Source organism: Herpailurus yagouaroundi, unplaced genomic scaffold (genome assembly GCF_014898765.1).
Source record: "Herpailurus yagouaroundi ecotype Mexico unplaced genomic scaffold, PumYag 188, whole genome shotgun sequence".
NCBI classification, from domain to species: Eukaryota; Metazoa; Chordata; class Mammalia; order Carnivora; family Felidae; genus Herpailurus; species Herpailurus yagouaroundi.
Window position 1 is genome coordinate 35,454,087 of NW_024412419.1, and position 20,101 is coordinate 35,474,187.

Here is a 20,101-nt window from a genome sequence, read left to right on the forward strand (position 1 = left end):
TCTTGATTTCAGCTCAGGTCATGATCTCTCGGTCACGAGTTCAAGCCCAGCGTTGAAATTGAGCTCTGCGCTCAGTCAGGAGCCTGCTTGGGATTCTTTCTCTCCCTCTCTACCCATCCCATGCCACGTGCTCTCTCTCTCACTCAAAAATAAACATTAAAAATGTTTATGTTTATTTTTGAGAGAGTGAGAAAGAGTGCGGGGGAGGGGGGAGGGGCAGAGAGACAGAGACAGACAAACAGACAGAACCCAAAACAGGCTCCAGTCTCTGAGCTGTCAGCACAGAGCCCAATGCGGGGCTCGAACCCATGAACCTTGAGATCATGACCTGAGCCGAAGTCGGCACTCAACTGACTGAGCCACCCAGGCACCCCAAAATAAAATAAACACTTACAAGAAAAAAAAAGAAAATATAGGTCATGGGCTTATGTTGTTACAATTTTCCTGAGAGCTTTTTTTTTTTATTAAAAAAAATTTTTTTTAACGTTTTATTTATTTTTGAGACAGAGAGAGACAGAGCATGAATGGGGGAGGGTCAGAGAGAGGGAGACACAGAATCCGAAACAGGCTCCAGACTCCGAGCTGTCAGCACAGAGCCTGACTCGGGCCTCAAACTCACGGACCGAGAGATCGTGACCTGAGCCGAAGTCAGCCGCTTAACTGACTGAGCCACCCAGGCGCCCCTTTCCTGAGAGCTTTCTGTTACAGATCCTCAAATGTGAAGAGGATGGTACAGAACACCAAAGACCACCTGGTCCATTTCTTGCCTGGCACCTTGGCAATGGCTGGTAGTTGACAACCAACTAGTATCTGACCTTGAACATTCCATCCTTTGATTAACACAATGGTTTGTTCCGGTCTCACAGAATAGAGGCCTCTATTACCCCAGGTCCATGTGATAACAGCTGTGGAAAACAGTCTGGTCATGTGACCATCAAGATTTTTTTTTTTTAAATTTTTTTTTCAACGTTTATTTATTTTTAGGACAGAGAGAGACAGAGCATGAACAGGCGAGGGGCAGAGAGAGAGGGAGACACAGAATCGGAAACAGGCTCCAGGCTCTGAGCCATCAGCCCAGAGCCCGATGCAGGGCTTGAACTCACGGACCTCGAGATCGTGACCTGGCTGAAGTCGGATGCTTAACCGACTGCGCCACCCAGGCGCCCCAAGATTTTTAATCCCAGAAGAGTTATCCTCAAGTGAATTCTCAAGTGGATTAACTAATGTCACTTGATTTATGGATTTGTGACATTGTAACAAGAGACACATGAAAAAGTGCTAGATTCTTAGTTCATTCTACAATTTTCCCCTCAGCGATCCTCTCCACTTCTGTGGTTTTAACTGTCACCTGTATAGAAAAGACTCATAAATCTTTATCATAGCTCTGCTTTACATTCAGCTCTAGATATATTTCCAACCAAGCTGGATATTGCTATAAATAGTCCAAATTTATCATGACCAAATCAAAACTATCTTCCCCTACAAATCCGTGTTTACCACATAACCAAACAAACACTTGATGGCATTTCCCTCTACTGCCAAGCTTCCCTGTATCCTCTCCTTCTGTCTCCTATCTCCACCCCCACAACTGCCTTCTTTGGTGAAGCACTTTTCTGGACTGTTGCAATGGCCTCCACCCTAACCTTACTTGTTCTCTGCCCTCCAGTTCATTTTCCACAGTAGAATCAGACTATATCTCATTAAAAACATAAATCCACTGTCACTCTCTGCATAGAAACTCCCTGATCACCTACAGGGTAAAACCCAAAGTTTCTTAGCCATCAAGACTCTTAATTTTCTAGTTTTTCTTGTCCAGCTTCATCTGCCATTACGCACCAGTCATTACAACTTCATGCCTTCCTTCCGCCACCTTAATGTCAATTTCTCACTCTTCGCCATGCAAGTGTTTGCCGACCTAGAGGCCAGAATGTACATTCCAGCGCCATGAACAGAAATGTAATGTGCAGTAATGGAGCTATGCGGCCCAGTGCCAAGGGAACACAGAGGAACATCCATCAGCCTATGTGCTTGGGGAAGAGGTGCTTCTAGCTGCCAGTAGGAGTTGCCAGGTAGAGTCAAAGGGGTGAGAATCAGCTAATACAAAGGCTAGGAGATGAAGGAACACAGGGGTAGCTCGGGCGGTGTTTACCTTCTCAGTGTGGGGTAGCAGAGCAAGTACAGTCAGGGGAGGGAGGTCAGGGATGGTGGTTCCAGCTCAGCCCAACTGTGGGGGGAGCAGTGGAGCATGTTAGGGGAGTGGCTCGAGAGATTTGCAGGACAAAGAGATCCCTCTGGAGGATAGAAAGAACCTAAGAAAATGCAAGGCTTTGTTAGTAATTCAGGAGAGAAATGCTCTGGGGGAACTACCCGGGCAATGAAGGCCATGTTTCTGGGATGGAGGGAAGGGCTGGAGTTTCCTAGATAGACTCGAGGTGTTGGGAGTTAATAATGGGGAGGTGGGGACGTGTGCACACAGGGAGGGATGTCAAGGAGGAATCCGATTTCCTATGCGGAAAATTAGAACAGAATGCCTAACTCATTAGAGAGAACGTGCAAAGCTTTGTGTCTGGTGCATGGCAGGTTTTTGAGAGGGTTTAAAGTTTACAACCCATTTTCAATAGACTGCATTAGGATCGTCAGAAGTTTGGGATACAAGAGCAAATAGCTTATGGATGTGAAGATCGAAGCCCGGAGGTTTCAGCCCCCCAAGTCAGTGAGGGGTGGAATTGAGATTCCAGACCAGGACTTCTGACCTGAGACCCCTGTTTTTACAGTCTCACGGCAGTTGGGAACACTTCCAACCCAAATTCTATTTATTAAAATTCTTTTAAGCAGAGTATCCTGAATCTGCCTCCCAAGAAAAATTCCAAAAAATGAAGGAAGGGCTCAGGATCACGCTAATCACAATGATAATGGTACTACTTAAATGAAGCTTCCCTGAGCCATTCCTGAAAAGGTGATTGGCGGATTCCAGAATTTTTCTGCAAATAACCTGATGGGGGGAGGGAGGGAGATAGGGAGGACCTTATAGTTTTAAGAAAAGACCATTAAGTTCAGCTAATAGCAATGACAATGGAGGCGCCTGGTGATTGCCGGCACTTAAATCGTAAATGGAAAACAGGAGGGCACCTTGGATGTCTCCATTGTTACATGCTAATGAAGTGGCTCCACTCAAACAAAGGCAGCCAGGAGATTAGTGGAGGGTGTGGCCTGGTCCCACACTGGGTGAGAAGTCTGTGTGGGATGCTGGCAGTCCTGGGCCCTGAATTAGGATGTCTTCCTCTCTCCTACTTGGCTTTGTGAAACCTGAAGCAAGACCCTGCATTTCCCTGGACCTCTATGGGTTTTTGTAGCAAAATGTGTATAATCAAGTCTAGGGGTGGCCACTGCCTGCAGTCCAACCTGGCAACCAGATTTTGGTCATCTTTTTTCCAAAAAGAGATGTTATAGGTCTAGGGTGGGGTCTGGGAGTCTAGTAAAAAAAAGAAAACCAACGAGAAAACAAATTGCCCCGAGGTCCTGATGATCAGCCAGGTTTGGAGCCGTTTGAAACAGTGGAGGGACAGGCCCAAACAACTGTGGTGTTACAGTAGTTCGGTGAGGGGTTTGTGCCCTGGGGAGGAGTTTTTGTATAAACTGAGAGTTTAGTCCAGTGGAGCAGGAGGGAGGGAAGGCCAGGTTCTGAGAATGTAGATGTTGGAGGTCAAGGCTGAGTCAAGTCCGTGCCCTGCTCAAGGTGCTGGTGGGTCGGATACGTGAAGAAGGCGTGAGACAGGAGATTGGGAAGGGAAAATTGGGGACAGATTTTTAAATTAATTAATGTATTTATTTTTAAAGATTTTTTTTTTCAAAAAAGATTTAATTTGGTGGGCACCTGATGGCTCAGGTGGTTGGGCGTCCGACTTCAGCTCAGGGGTGTGTGAGTTTGAGCCCCACGTGGACTTGCTGCTGTCAGCACAAAGCCCACTTCAGATCCTCTGTTCCCCCCTTCTCTGCCCCTCTTCTGCTCACACTGTCTCTCTTGAAAAGAAATAAAACATTTTTTAAAAATAAAAAAAGCCTAATTTTTAAGTAATCTCTACACCCAGTGTGGGACTTGAACTCACAGACTCAAGATCAAGAGTCATGTGCTCTACTGGCTGAGCCGACGAGGCACCCCAGGGACAGATTTTATTATTTATTTATTTATTTATTTATTTATTTATTTATTTATTTTCAATATATGAAGTTTATTGTCAAATTGGTTTCCATACAACACCCAGTGCTCATCCCAAAAGGTGCCCTCCTCAATACCCATCACCCACCCTCCCCTCCCTCCCACCCCCCATCAACCCTCAGTTTGTTCTCAGTTTTTAAGAGTCTCTTATGCTTTGGCTCTCTCCCACTCTAACCTCTTTTTTTTTTTTTCCTTCCCCTCCCCCATGGGTTTCCGCCAGGTTTCTCAGGATCCACATAAGAGTGAAAACATACGGTATCTGTCCCTCACTGTATGGCTTATTTCACTTAGCATCACACTCTCCAGTTCCATCCACGTTGCTACAAAGGGCCATATTTCATTCTTTCTCATTGCCACGTAGTACTCCATTGTGTATATAAACCACAATTTCTTTATCCATTCATCAGTTGATGGACATTTAGGCTCTTTCCATAATTTGGCTATTGTTGAGAGTGCTACTATAAACATTGGGGTACAAGTGCCCCTATGCATCAGTACTCCTGTATCCCTTGGGTAAATTCCTAGCAGTGCTATTGCTGGGTCATAGGGTAGGTCTATTTTTATTTTTTTGAGGCACCTCCACACTGTTTTCCAGAGTGGCTGCACCAGTTTGCATTCCCACCAACAGCGCAAGAGGGTTCCCGTTTCTCCACATCCTCGCCAGCATCTATAGTCTCCTGATTTCTTCATTTTGGCCACTCCGACTGGTGTGAGGTGATATCTGAGTGTGGTTTTGATTTGTATTTCCCTGATGAGTGACGTTGAGCATCTTTTCATGTGCTTGTTGGCCATCCGGATGTCTTCTTTAGAGAAGTGTCTATTCATGTTTTCTGCCCATTTCTTCACTGGGTTATTTGTTTTTCAGGTGTGGAGTTTGGTGAGCTCTTTATAGATTTTGGATACTAGCCCTTTCCCAAGGACAGATTTTAAAGGACTAGCCTTGAATATTGTGCTAAGGAATCTAAGTTACAGAGATACTGAAGATTACTTTTTTTATGCACACAATACCTTGTTAACATAGTGGATGGGAAGGACTTTCTCCAATACAGCTTCAAGTTCGGTTCACTCATTAAATCAGTAAGTATTTCTAGATTATGTTCTGCCTGCCAGGTGCTATTTTGGGCCTTGAGGAGATATCTGTGGATAAAACGGACAGAGAAACATACCTATCCTCAAAGGGATGACATTTTTAGTGGAAGGAACAGATAATAAGTGAAATATGTGGTTATGTCAGATAACAATGAAGCAGGAGGAAGCAATATGGAGTGCTGGGGAGTTGGGTAGAAGTTACAATTTTAAATAGTATGCCTGAGAAGGTGGTAATAAGAAAGTAGTGTTTGAGTTATGTTTGATGTTAGCAGGTGAGGGAGGGAGTTTGGGGGCTAAGCAGAATTACAAAGGCCCTGAGACTGGTGAGTGTCTGGTATAGCCAGGGAATAACCAGGAGACCAGTGTGGCTGAGCTCTAGGGAGCTGATAGGCAAAAGACCATAGTAGAGAAGAAAGGATAGAGGTATAAATCAGAGGGGTAGAATCTTGTAGCCATTGTAGGGATCCAGTTATTCCTTACTTCTCTCTCTTGGGTAATTAATGAATAATTCAGAATGCAAGTGAATCTAAGTCAATCCGCAAGTTAAGAACAGAATATGAAGAAGGCGGTCTCAAAACCATCTCTCACTTGGACTACTGAAAGAGCTTTCTGTGGGATGCCTGGCTGGCCCAGTAGAGCATGGGACTCTTGTTCTTGGGTTTGTGAGTTCAGCCCCACATTGGGTATACAGATTACTTAAAGATAAAACCCTGGAGCACCTGGGTGGCTCAGTCCGTTTGGCATCGGACTCTTGATTTTGGCTCAGGGCATGATGTGGGCTCAGGTCATGATCTCACAGTCATGAAATCAAGCCCGGTATTGGGCTCTGCACCGGGCGTGGAGCTTGCTTGGGATTCTCTCTCCCTCTCTCTCTGCCCTTCCCTCCCCTCAAAATAAGATACAATAAAATCTTTTTTAAAAAAGCTTTCTGCAGGGGCGCCTGGGTGGCGCAGTCGGTTAAGCATCCGACTTCAGCCAGGTCATGATCTCGCGGTCCGTGAGTTCAAGCCCCGCGTCCGGCTCTGGGCTGATGGCTCAGAGCCTGGAGCCTGTTTCCGATTCTGTGTCTCCCTCTCTCTCTCTGCCCGTCCCCCGTTCATGCTCTGTCTCTCTCTGTCCCAAAAATAAATAAACGTTGAAAAAAAAAATTTTTTTTAAAAAGCTTTCTGCAAAAACTGAACTATTAAAAATGTTTTCTGTAACTGAGCTTAGGCAGGCCAGGTCCAGAGATCCAGAGGGGCCCCCCACAGGACCAGCCAAAAGGGTCTTTGGTTTAGCACAGGATAGAAATCAAACCTGAGCCAGGAAGAAGTAAAAGCAAAGTTTATTGAAGAGGGTGAGTAATAGAGCATAGCAGACAGAGTGTCTGAGAGACTCCAAAAGGAAAGGAGAGGAAAGGAGAGGGAGTCTCATCGTCACTTGGGGTTAAGGGGTTTATACTGGAAAGGGGTCCACGGTATGTGTTCCTTCAGGAATCCAGGTCAGAGTCCAATAAAAAATGGCCGTCAAACGAACAATTGGTGTTATTTCATGAATTACCAAAGGTAGGGGGTATTGATGCCAGTGTCGACTGGGGTTTGTTCGAGGCTAATGTCCTGGAACGTGTTGGGGATCCAGTTCTTTTTAGATGTTGTCAGGTATTTGGGGGCCTAGGATGAAACTCAGAGAATGATCAACTTTCTTGTCTGCTCCTTGGAGCGGGAACATAGCTTCTTTGGTTTATTTAGATGCAAGATGAAAGATAGAACGTGAGTAAATGGGGGCTAGCAGAAAAGCAACAGAGACAGAGCCTTTCTAAAGATGGAGTCCCTTCAGCTTCCCTATCTTACTTGCATTAATCTTGCCCTTCTCGGATTTGTCCTCCTTGCTGCTCTGGAGAGTTTTTTTTTTTTTTTTTCAACGTTTATTTATTTTTGGGACAGAGAGAGACAGAGCATGAACGGGCGAGGGGCAGAGAGAGAGGGAGACACAGAATCGGAAACAGGCTGCAGGCTCTGAGCCATCAGCCCAGAGCCTGACGCCCGGCTCGAGCTCACGGACCGCTAGATCCTGACCTGGCTGAAGTCGGACGCTTAACCAACTGCACCACCCAGGCGCCCCTTGGAGAGTTATTTCTAAGATGCTTGTCACATCCTTGCTTAAGACCTTTCAGAGGCTCCCTGTGGTCTCCACACAAAAGTTTCATCTCAGCCTGGAGTCCACAGGCATTTGTGATCTGATATCTTCTTAGCTATATTACTTAAGTTTTGTGTTTTGTTTCGTTTGTTTTTTTTTGGGGGTTTTTTTTTTTTTTTTTTTTTTTGGTTTATATAAGCTAACAAAGTTAGTTTAAGGGAAAAAAATGTATTATTAAGAAGACTGTGTCATGAACTCAGGGATGGAATAAGGCTATATCTCAGAGAGGAACAGACATCTGGGGTGCACTAGAAGGGTGGGGAGGCGTTCTGTCTTTCCCCTCTGCCTCAGTGTCTTCCCTCACCTCTGTGCCAAGCAGCTGATTGGCACCTGGATGAGTGTAAGGGAAAGGGGTGCAGTCCTGACACCCAAGAGAAGTGATAATTTCTGGACTGATAAACTTGACTTCAGAAAGTTCTACTCTATCATTTTGTGTCTATGTCATTTTTTTTTTTTTTTTTTTTTTTTTTTTTTCTCTTAATTAAAAAATGTTTCTGATGGGGCGGCTGGATGGCTCAGTTGGTTAAGCATCCGACTCTTGATTTCTGCTCAGGTCATGATCCTATGGTTGGTGAGTACGAGCCCCACATTCAGACTCTGTGCTGAGGGGCGCCTGGGTGGCTCAGTCGGTTGAGCGTCCGACTTCAGCTCAGGTCACGATCTCTCGGTCCGTGAGTTCGAGCCCCGTGTCGGGCTCTGGGCTGATGGCTCGGAGCCTGGAGCCTGCTTCCGATTCTGTGTCTCCCTCTCTCTCTGCCCCTCCCCCGTTCATGCTCTGTCTCTCTCTGTCTCAACAATAAACAGACTCTGTGCTGAGTGTGGAGCCTTCTTGAGATTCTCTCTCTCCCTCTCTCTCTCTCTCTCTCTTTCTGCCTCTTCCCTCACTTGTGCTCTCTCTCTCTCAAAATAAATAAATAAACTTTAAAGAAAAAGTAAGTCTTCTGGGGAGCTTGGCCGTTTCATGGGGTGATGATACTTTAGCCCACGCTCAATTGTCAGTTCTGCAGGTCTAGAAACTTCATATATTTATGCTTAACTCACAGGAGACTGTGGCATAAATCAAAATGCCAGTTTATTAAATTTTAGCCACTACTATACTTCTTACTTAAACACAAACATAATCATGTTAGCTCCCCAGTGCCTATAGGCACCATATGATCAAGTCAAGCTCTTTAGCAATCTGGCCTTGAACCAACTTTGCAGTTGGTTCTTATATGCCATGTGTGTACTTTCTTTAAATTTTTTTTTAATGTTTTTATTTATTATTGAGAGACAGAGTGTGAACAGGGGAGGAGGGGCAGAGAGACAGGGAGACACAGAATCGGAAGCAGGCTCCAGGCTCTGAGCTGTCAGCACAATCATGACCTGAGCCAAAGTCGAACGCTTAACCCACTGAGCCACCCAGGCGCCCCTCATTGTGTGTACTTTCTATATGCTGCTTCCTTTGACTGGAATGTCCTTTCTGACTGTTTACCAGGCAAAATCCTCATTCTAATTGAAGGTCCATTACCTTCTCTCTCTATTTTTTTAATGTTTACTTATTTTTGACGGGGGGGGGGGTGCCAGGAGGGGAGGAGACAGAGCACTAGTGGGGGAGGGGCAGAGAGAGAGAGAGCCTGAGACAGAATCCAAAACAGGCTCCAGGCTACGAGAGCTCTCAGCACAGAGCCCGACACGGGGCTCAAACCTATGAACCTCTAGATCATAACCTGAGCTGAAGTCGGATGCTTACCAGACTGAGCCACCCAGGTACCCCAAATATTACCTTCTCTTAAAGCCTTCTCTGGAAGCCCTACCCCTACAGCAGACCATATTAATTGCTCCCAATTCTGGGCTAACATGGCCCTTATCTTACTAGATTATACCTCACCATATATTCATGACTACCTCTTCTATTGGGCAGTGAACTCCTTGAGGACCAGAACACTATTTTAACCATCAAGGTAACTCAGAGTACAGCATATTGGCTAAGCACAAGACTCTCAATAAACGTTGAATTGAATTGAACTTACTCATTTGTATTTTCTGCAATTATTTCCCTTTCTTTCCTAAGTTCTTACAAAAGTTAATTTTGAAAATGTCAACCTGTCTCAGCTGTAATAAGAGGACAGGCGAAGGGAGCATGTTCATGCTGGGACTGAGAAAATCACATCCCTGGGGGCCAGGGATGGTGACTGGTGTGGAAATACAAGTGATGGACCCCACAGGGAGGGAAAAAGCACAGCGGGAAGAGCCAAACCAAATGACAAGGGCTTCTTCCCACCAGGAAATTTCCTTTTCAAATCTCATTTTTGCTCAAATCTGGAGGTTTCTGGATGTTGTAAATGGAGGGCCCAGACCCCATGTGGGCTGTCTGTGCACAGTCTCCAGTATGTTAGTGTGCAAGTGGATGGAGGTTGGCTTCCTGACTGGGACCTGTCTCTGGTGAGATGAGAAGAATTAAGAGAAGGGGCGCCTGGGTGGCTCAGTCGGTTAAGTGTCCGACTTCGGCTCAGGTCATGATCTCCTAGTCTGTGAGTTCGAGCCCCATGTCGGGCTCTGCGCTAACAGCTCAGAGCCTGGAACCTGCTTCGGATTCTGGGTCTCCCTCTCTCTCTCTCTCTGCCCCCCCCCCCACTCATGCTCTGTCTCTCTCTCTCTCTCTCTCTCTCTCTCTCTCTCTCTCAAGAATAAATAAACATTAAAAGAAATTTTTTAAAAGAAGAAGAATTAAGAGAAGAGTGTTGGTCCATGATTGCCTGACACCCCACCACCCTCCTTCAGACTAATCAAAAGATAAATGTGATAATGTGGGCAAATGCAATGGAACAGATCTTGGGAGACAAGGAAATGGAAGTCTCTGGAGAAAGAAGCAGCAGCTGGAGGCATGAACGCAGTCTGACTTTTGTCCTGGTGTTTCCTAATCTCATTCCCACAATGTTTCAAACCATTCCCCGATTCCTTCATCTCTCCTCCCCTACTCTGACTCCCCAAGTCCCCTGCAAACCCTTGAGATCTGCCCCAGAGAGGGAACAGGGAGCTGACTGTGGAGGACCAGAGGCCTCCAGTCTTCCCTGATGATCAGCATGGTGTTTACTAAGTCCCCAGCCTTGAAGTCATTTGTGGCGCTCTCTGCCTTACTGAAGAAAAATGAATTTTGCCTCAATTCCTGATTCCTGTTTAAATATTTAGTTTAATCAGCCCAGGCCCAAGTGCCTTTTCCATTTCCCCCAGTGCCTGGGAGCCATGCTGACACCAGCATCATAAATAATGCATCTGATCCCAGGAACATGCCACTGGCTGGGAGTCATGCCATCCCTCAAGTCTCAGGGCCTGCCCTCTGCTGCAGTCGCTTTGGGAGAAGCTGGACCAGAACAGAGAAGTCCATCTTGAGCCTAAAGGCTTCTCCTCGAAGCGACTCCTGGATGGAGTCATTGTGCTTCCCCATCGCAGGGCAGATCTGAGAGGCCATGAGGGGGTGCAGGGGTCTCGCTGGTGGGGAGAGTGAGAGAAGCAGGAAGAGGCAGGAACACCGATGCCACAGAGTGTTTGGACTCCACCTTCGAGGTTGCTTCAACCTGTTGGAGAGACGTCAGGGCCACTTAGAACAGGTCCAACCTAAATCCTGTGTGAATATAGAGCAGAGAATCAGGATACCAAACAAAAGGAGGCAGTTGAGTTCAAGGGCAGAGGTATTAAGGAGACTCCATGAAATACTGGAACCTTCCATCCTCCTTTCACCTCCAGAATTCTGGCTTGTAACATGGGTTCTGCCTTCTATTCCAAGAACACAGTCTAAATTTCACCCCATTATACCAGGAGCCTGGGGGGAAAGTTAGGACTTCAGGAGATGCACACTTTTTCTCCTCGTACAGAAAGGAACCAATGATGGGATTTGGCTGGACAGGTCCTGGGTGTCCTTTGCCAAAACCTCAAAAAGATTAAACTGCCTCCAGGTGCCCTCTTTTTGGAGCTAACCCCTCAGTGCTCTGATCTATGCAATTAGATGGGGAGCACTGTGTTAGTTGCCATTAATGATATGGTCCTGGCTTTGGCTTTGTAAAAGAAGCTCCTTGGGACAGCTCTGTAATACTTGTGCTTTTTTCCTCCAAAACTTCGCAGAGATAAAAGGGAACATAAACAACGATTTATTTATCCAGGAGTTCAAAGTATAGCTTTGAGCCCTTCCACATAGTCTGTGCTTTTTGAAATCAAGAGTGCAAATAAACTTCCCTCAGTCTCTTTTATTTATTTATTTTTTAATATATTTTCCCCCTCAGTCTCTTTCAGAAAGGGCAGCTGCTATAAACCACAGATAAACATAAAAGGAGCTGATGAAAAGAGCAAACTCTAGTCTTCATCCGTCAGTCTGGGGAGTTCAGAAGCCCTACTCTCTGTCCTTGGAGTCATCCACTCTGTAGAATCTCTAGGGCCAAACTCTACTACTAATCCATTTTGAGCTGCCTAGGTATCTGGAGAGTCAGGAGCCACCAAAAGAAAGATGTTGGCAGAGGAGTTGGTCTCTGATGACCAGCACCTTGTCAAATCCAGGGGTCGATGATCTGTTGCTCTGATTTGTCACAGCTGAGCCCCTCCCTTATTCACTTGGTTTCTGGGACCTGTACTCCTCTGGCTTTTCTCCCGCCTAACTCACTGCTCCCTCAGTCCTCCTCTGTGCCTCTCCTCTTCCTGATCACTACATGAGTAGGTCTCAGTCTTGACTGTATTTCAGAATAACCTGAGAATTTTTTTTTTCTTTTAGCTGAAAATCAGGGTCCACTCTGCACTAACTAAATCGGGATCTCTGGGGGGTGGGACCGGTATGATAAGTAGTTCCTCTGGTGCAGCTGGGGTACAGAACCTGCTAGCAAAATGCTGGCTTGCCCCAGGGTGTAGGCTTCTGCCTGCCTCCCCCATCTACACTCTCTCTCAGCTGAACTGACCAGTCCCCAGCCTCATGGACTGCCTAAACAGATTTGCATTTTTAGCCTGTGTCTCTGTGCTGAGCTCCAGAGCCCACATCTGCTTGTCTGTTTAACACCTCTGAACAGATATCTATAAGCATTTAGAAGTACTAACATCTATGATTTTGTCCTCTCATCTCCTACATCCAATCCTTCATCAAGAACTGTTGGCTCTGCCTTAAAAATGTATCTCCCACAAAAAACAAAACAAAACAAAACAAAACAAAACAAAACAAAACAAAACAAAACAAAAAACAACTCCTTGGGCCATGACAGCTACAATTCTATTCCAAACGTTTGTCACCTTCTTCCTCCTTGAACTATGTTAGCCTTCTAACTAGTCTCCCTGTTTCCATTCCCCACAGTCTATCCTCTGCACTGCAGCTCGAGTGATCTTTTTGATTTGTTTTTTTTTTTTCTTAACTTTCAAAAGGCTTTATTTCAGACCATATTATCACGCCCAGCATCACTTACAACCAAGAAACATTTTTTAAGATAAAAAAATGCAGTAAGTGGCCTATACCTATGGGATTCATTGATCTTACCACGAAGACACAGTTCATCTGAAAGAATAGGTAAATGGCAATGAAAAGCTATAACAGGGGCGCCTGGGGGGCTCAGTCACTTGAGCATCCGACTTTCGCTCAGGTCATGATCTCACGGTTTGTGGGTTCGAGTCCCACGCCGGGCTTTGTGCTGACAGCTCAGAGCCTGGAGCCTGCTTTGGATTCTGTGTCTCCCTCTCTCTCTGCCCCTCCCCTGCTTGTGCTCTTACTCTCTCTCAAAAACGAATAAAGAAACATTTTTTTAAAAAAGCTATTATAGTACTGGGGTAAGAGGGAACAACAGCCTACATGATTAAGTGTCGTCCTATGTAATTTGGTACAAAATTTTTGCCATCTTTGGTTTGAATAGGACTTAGATGAAGTGGTATTGGATTCCTTTCTTTCTGTGTCCCTCTTTTCTTCTGCATCCCTTTGTCTCTGCATGTAGTGTTCAGTGTTTTCTGGATGAATCTATATTTACTTAAAATTGAGTTGTGGATACCACCTGTATTAGTTTTCTAGATCTGCTGTACAAATTACCACAAACTGGGTTTCTTCAAACAACAGAAACATATTTTCACCACAGTTCTGGTAGCCAGAACCCAGGAATCAACATGTCAGCAGGGTTGGTTCCTTCTTTAAAAAAAAAAAAAAAAAAGTTTATTTTGTTTTGAGAGCAAGAGAGAGAGACAGAGAGAATGAGCAGAGGAGGAGCAGAGAGAGGGAGGGCGAGAGAATCCCAAGCAGGCTCTTTGCTGTCCGTGCAGAACCCAGTGCAGGGCCTGAACTCAAAAACCATGAGATCATGACCTGAGTAGAAATCAAGAGTCAAAATCAAGAGTCGGACACTTAACTGACTGAGCCATCCAGACACTCTGGGTTGATTCCTTCTGAGGGCTCTGAGGGAGAATTCATTCCATAGTTCTTCTCCAGTATCTGGTGGTTGCTGGCAGTCTTTGGTATTCCTTGGCTTACGATTGAGTAACTCCAGTTGCCGCCTCCACCTTCACATGGACTTCTCCTCTTCACTTTGTGTCTCCCGTCTCCCATAAGAACACTTGTGATTGGATTTAGGGCCCATTCTAATCCAGGATGATTTCATCTCCAGATCCTTAACTTAATTTCATCTGAAAATACCCTTTATCTAAATAAGATCCCATTCACAAGCCTTATCTTATGGGAGACTCCCATTCAACCCACGTAGGATCTTAGAGGCAAGAAGGTAAGGTAGAAAGTAGTCAGGTTTGGGGGCGCCTGGGTGGCACAGTCGGTTAAGCGTCTGACTTCAGCCAGGTCACGATCTCGCGATCCGGGAGTTCGAGCCCCGCATCGGGCTCTGGGCTGATGGCTTGGAGCCTGGAGCCTGTTTCCGATTCTGTGTCTCCCTCTCTCTCTGCCCCTCGCCCGTTCATGCTCTGTCTCTCTCTGTCCCAAAAATAAATAAAAAACGTTGAAAAAAGAAAATTAAAAAAAAAAAAAAAAGAAAGTAGTCAGGTTTGCTTTTTCAGACTGGATCCCTTCCCTTCTCCTCTTCTTTCTGGCTTTCCTCCTTCCTTCTCCCCAACCCTGGCTGCTTTTCCAGAGCTAGGAGCGGAACTCTCTATCTCAGTCTGAGAATTTTGCTCACTGACCCTTGTGAGATGGGCAGCCCTGGGCATTCCCCTTCATCTTCACTGTCTGTCTTGGTCAGCGACTTGTGTGGCTGTCTGCCCATGCCCTGCCTGTTTGCACATTTGGACCTGGACTCTGATCTCCTGAACCCGGACCTGCTAAACCTGTTTTTTTCCCAAGCTGAAGGACTTAGGGAACCTGCTTCTTCCCCTGGGGCCAGGGTTTGGTTTACTCCTTAGACAAGACAGGCAGGCTCTGTGTAGATGGTGCCACAGAAGAGGCTATTTTCACTGCAGATCTCCCTTTTAAGCTCTAGGCCTATTTGTCCACCTCTTTCCTAAAGAGGAAACATCTACCTGGATGTTTCCAAAAGGAAAACAACACAATTTGTTTAACATTAAACCTGTCGACTATCCCTCCTCCCCCAAATTGCCTACCCTACAGTATTTTTTTTAATTAATTAATTAATTTTTAACAGTTTATTTATTTAGGGGCGCCTGGGTGGCTCAGTCAGTTGAGCATCTGACTTTGGCTTGGGTCATGATCTCATGGTTCATGAGTTGGAACCCCACATCCGGCTTGCTGCTGTCACACAGAGCCCACTTCCGATCCTTTGTCTGTCTGTCGGTCTCTCTCTGCCCCTCCCCCACTCGTGCCCTCCCTCTTTCTCTCTCTCTCTCTCTCTCTCTTAAAAATAAACCTTTTTAAAAAGTTTAAAGTTCATTTATTTTTTAGTAATCTCTCCACCCAATGTAAGGCTTGAACTCACGACCCTGAGATCAAGAGTTGCATGCTCTTCCTACTGAGTCAGCCAGGTGCCCCCCTACTCTAGTGTTGTAAACTCACTGCATCATACCTCTTCCCACACAGTTACTCATACTATACCTCTCCAAAGTCATCAGATCCCATAACCCCTACCTCCTAAATCTTTCTCAAATCCCGCTACTTTTCTCCCATCCCCCTGCCTCTACCCTAGGTCAAGCCATCATCCCTTCTCACCAACCTACCAACCTCACCATGTTTCCTCACCAACCTACCAACTGGTCTCCTGCCTAGACCCTTCCATCTTGTCGAATCCTCTTTACTGCAGCCTGTGTCATTCCTATAAACACTCCCTGTTAAATCCCTTAGACATTCCCATTTCCCCTTATAATTCGTTTTCCTAACTCCACACCCTGTACTGCCCAGCCATCTCCCCATCCAAATTTATAGCATTATGCCAGCTAAAAAAGGGAAGCTTTAAGATCAATTAGTTCAACCTTCCAGGGGCTCATGCTTGTCCCCATTGTGATTTCTGGTCCCTTTTCTGCTACCTGGAAGCAATGCTGCCTCTAGAGTAGGAACCTCCTGTGGATGCAACCCAATGGCTGAGCCAGATCCCCTTGGAGGGCATGAGAAAACCATGGACTCCTAAAATGCACATTTCCAAAAACCAAGACCTTCTGAGATTAGTCCTGAGCCTCATGTTTTCAGCACAGGGATGGATGGAAGGCGATGCTCCTTGACTCTAGAAGCTACAAAACTCCTGACTCTCATTTCCGTTCCCTCGGGGGCTCCCTGCTTTGATTCTTGCTGTTATATGCTTAGCTTTCTCCTAGGATACAGCACATGTGCCTTTAAAACCTAGGACCTCCTTAGAATAGCTGAGACAGGCTGGCCTTTTTCCAAAAGAATTTTACTAAATAACAAAACAAGTTAGTGAAAGAAAAGAAAAAAAGACAGAGAGAGAAACAAATCATAGAAAACACAAACAATAAGATATAATCCTTTATCCAAAACCTGGCATCTAATTTCAGATTAATTAGATTCTAGACACCCCCCTCCTACCCAAGTTCCTTTCCTGAATTCAATATCACGAAGCTTCTAGTCTCTGGCCAGCTCTGTAGAACCTGTATGAAAACTCTATCCTCAGATTGAGACAAAAATCAACTCTGTCTCATTTACTTCTTCCTTCCCTCCTTTCTTATGAAAGGGGCAGAGGGGCCGAGGGAGAGAAAAAGAGAATCTTAAGCAGGCTCCATATTCAGCTTGGAGCCTGTCCTGAGGCTTGATCCCAAGACCCTGGGATCATGACCTGAGTTGAAATCAAGAGTCGGACACGCAACTGACTGAGTCACCCAGGTGTCCCCATTTACTGCTTTCTTGAGCATCCATTTCTCTTCAGCTAAGTGGTGGGATGCTAGAAACTGACACAGGAACACAATGGGCCTTTAGACAATTTCTTACCATGATTCTCTCTCTTTTTTTTCAATGTTTATTTATTTTGAGAGAGAGAGAGAGAGAGGAGAGAGAGAGAGAGAGAGAGAGAGAGAGAGAGAGAATCCCAAGCAGGCTCCCTGCTCACCATGAGATCATGACCTGAACCAAAATCAAGAGTCAGATGCTTACTATCTGAGCCACCTAGCACCCCCCCGCCGCCCCCCCCCCCCCTTTACAATGATTCTTTAATCACAATAGCCATGCCAGGAAATTTTTCCCACGGAAGGTTGGATTTGCCAGGGGATTTCTGGCAAGGTCTGAGAGACACCTCTTCCTTAGTGGTGAGGGTGGCTGGCATAGAGAAAGGACCTAATATATAGGAAACTCTGAACATGTGCCAAACACTTTATGTATTGTTTTAAGCACAAGACTTTGCTATAGGTATCAATCCCTAATCGTATTTTGAAGAACTTGAGGCTCGGTGAGGATAAGTATCTTGCTCAAGGTCTTACAGCTAAATAGCCAAACTAGGAGTGAAGTTTGGGCTGGTTGATGACAAGTTTGTGGTGATCTGAACCACACAGCCTCTGGAGGTAGAGGTACCTTTGCTTCCTTTGAAGGTAAAGGCTTTTCCACCCTTTCTCTGCTTTGAGGGTTTCTTTTAATCTCCAAACATTTGCAAAACTCCATTATGGCAGTACCTCTTTGATATTAGGAGTTATGTAAGTTTCATAGACAAAATCCTCGCATTCAAATCAGTACCTAGTTCTCTAACTATACTGAGCCCATCATTGGTATTTATGCTTTCAGATATGGAGCATGTACTATGTAGAAGACACCGGCCCAGGAGCTGGAGGTGGAAGAGGTTGAATATACAAAATCTAGAGGAAGGAAAAGGCCCTGGGTTCTGGCACCATCGTACTTCCTGCTCCTCCCCCCAGTCTCTGAAACCTTTCAATGGGGGACTTCTGGATAAGGCTGTTCCTAAGGAGAGGAGGTGGGTATAGATGGAGGAAGTTTTCTTGGCACCTTTTGCCCATTAAGTATGGTTAGTACAGTCACCACAAATACTTGCTAAGGTGCACAAAGTTGGGGAAATGAGAGAGCAGTACGGAACTAACAGAAATACAGAAATATTTGGAAGGGGGAAAAAGTGTTCATTTATTTAAAAATGATGGAATGGGGGCGCCTGGGTGGCGCAGTCGGTTAAGCGTCCGACTTCAGCCAGGTCACGATCTCGCGGTCCGGGAGTTCGAGCCCCGCGGCGGGCTCTGGGCTGATGGCTCAGAGCCTGGAGCCTGTTTCCGATTCTGTGTCTCCCTCTCTCTCTGCCCCTCCCCCGTTCATGCTCTGTCTCTCTCTGTCCCAAAAATAAATAAACGTTGAAAAAAAAAATTAAAAAAAAAAGATAAATAAAAATGATGGAATGGTCAAAGGCTTTAAAGCTTGTGATCTGTTCCTTTGTAGTTTATGGTTTTCAGGTAGCCTTGTCACTTGGAAAAAGGCTTCTGGTTTAGAGAATTGTAGGCCAGAGGAAAGGGCTGAATTATAATCTCAATACTGCTACCAGTTTACTGGATGACTCCAGGTGAATTATTCAACCTATTTATGTGTCAGCACAGAAATGGAGACAGTGATGTCAGATATGTCACAATATGTTTTCCGTGGGATGTCCAGTAAAAGGATTATGATAAACAACAACTATTCAGTGCGCATAACAGAACACTTCTGCTTTTTTTCTCTGGTTCAGAAGAGCTGACACAGGCTCACATTGTACCCATGGTATAAAACCCTTGGGAATCTGAAACATTATGGAGTTAATAAAAAGCAACAGACACCTGTTATGTACATAGTGCTCTATGCTGAATGATTTATAAAGCATTTTCATATATCATCACAACTGATTCTCAACTCACCTGTGAAATGGAATTAATGTTCCCATTTTATATCTGAAGAAACTTGGGTCACACATAATCAAGGTGATTCAGGCAAAGGTGCTTTATTTTTATTTTTTACTTTGCCTCGGCTATGTAGAAAATTATTTTTTTCACCTTAGTAATTTGTGATAACGGACCATCACAAATGCCATCACCATACAAACAAAACACAATCTTTTCTTAGGACACTTCCCATCCCTGCACAGACCCCACACCCAGAGTCACCAACATGTAGCTGTAAATCACCAGAAACTCCAAACAGCCCAGGAAGGGGAGGGATCATCTTTATGCTGATTATATGACAATGCCTGGGAGAAGTTTGGAAAGGATTGGCTTTTTAAAGAAAGTTGTTTGCGTTCATTTGGGGGATTGCCCCAGCTAAGATTCATCTCTATTTGTTTTTTGTTAGTTTCCTGTGAGGGAATTAAGGCTGAGGACACAGGGATTGCCTAGAGTATTAGCATGGGAAAATAATAATGATTCAGAAGCTTTAGACACATAACTAGTTAACAGTGCATCAGTGGCAAGGTGATTAAAACTATCTCCTCCTTTGTGGTTGGTGGTGAAAGGTAGGGTCCTGTTCCCCTATGGGCAAAAAGAACCCCCCACTCCCTTCTCTAAGGGCCTCTTTTCCTGGCAGGGCAGCACAGTGTGTAAGGGCCTGTCTAGAGGTGAGGCCTCCACGTGGGGGGGGGAGTGGGTTCTGTTCAACCCGGTTTTGGGGTGAACGCTGACAGACCTACCAATGCAGTTGGGGTAAACTTGGGAGGGCGTCAGTTTTTTCTACACTTGTCCCCAGTTGGGGCTTTCCCTGAGGATGCTGGAAGCACCTGGAGTCCTCCTGGCCCCAAGGTGTGCGTGACCCAGGACCACTGCATTAACGTCACCACGAGGAAGGTGCTCTGCGGCGTGCACTTAGTTGTACCCAAGTGTTTGCCCTGAGGCTGGCGCCCACGTGCTAGAGGTCTCGCATACAGGGGTCTCCCAGGGACGGAGCAGGGAGGAAGACCTGTCTGGAGGTGGCCAGGTGACAGGGTACACTGGCTGAGGCGGTACCGGCTCGGGAGAGCCTGAGCCCCTGCCCCCGCCCCAATTCTCTAACAGCCCCAGGTCCGCCTTTGCGAGTACAGGCCTCTGCTTCGGCCACGACCCTTGCCCTAGGGTACTCCACTTCCAGCAAGGGCCCCCAAGCTACCGCCCGCCCCAAGTCCTTGCTGGCCCCGCAGCGACCTCCCCCGGCCCGGCCCACTCGGCCTTGCAAGCCCGTCGCTGGGGGCGGTAACCTGCCCCCACCCCGTGGCGTCCCCTCCCCTTCACTTCCCCCTCCCCTCGGTCCCTCCCTCCCCTCCCCCCCCGTGGCGAGGCGGCGGCGGCGGCGGCGGCCGA

At 46.0% G+C, this 20,101-nt stretch overlaps 1 protein-coding gene across 1 annotated transcript in view; it reads left to right on the forward strand.

Annotated features, from left to right (window-relative positions):
* Nucleotides 1-20,101, forward strand: part of MTA3 (metastasis associated 1 family member 3) — a 221,566-nt gene that overhangs the window by 24,233 nt on the left and 177,232 nt on the right. The gene's annotated exons all lie outside the window — the stretch shown is intronic.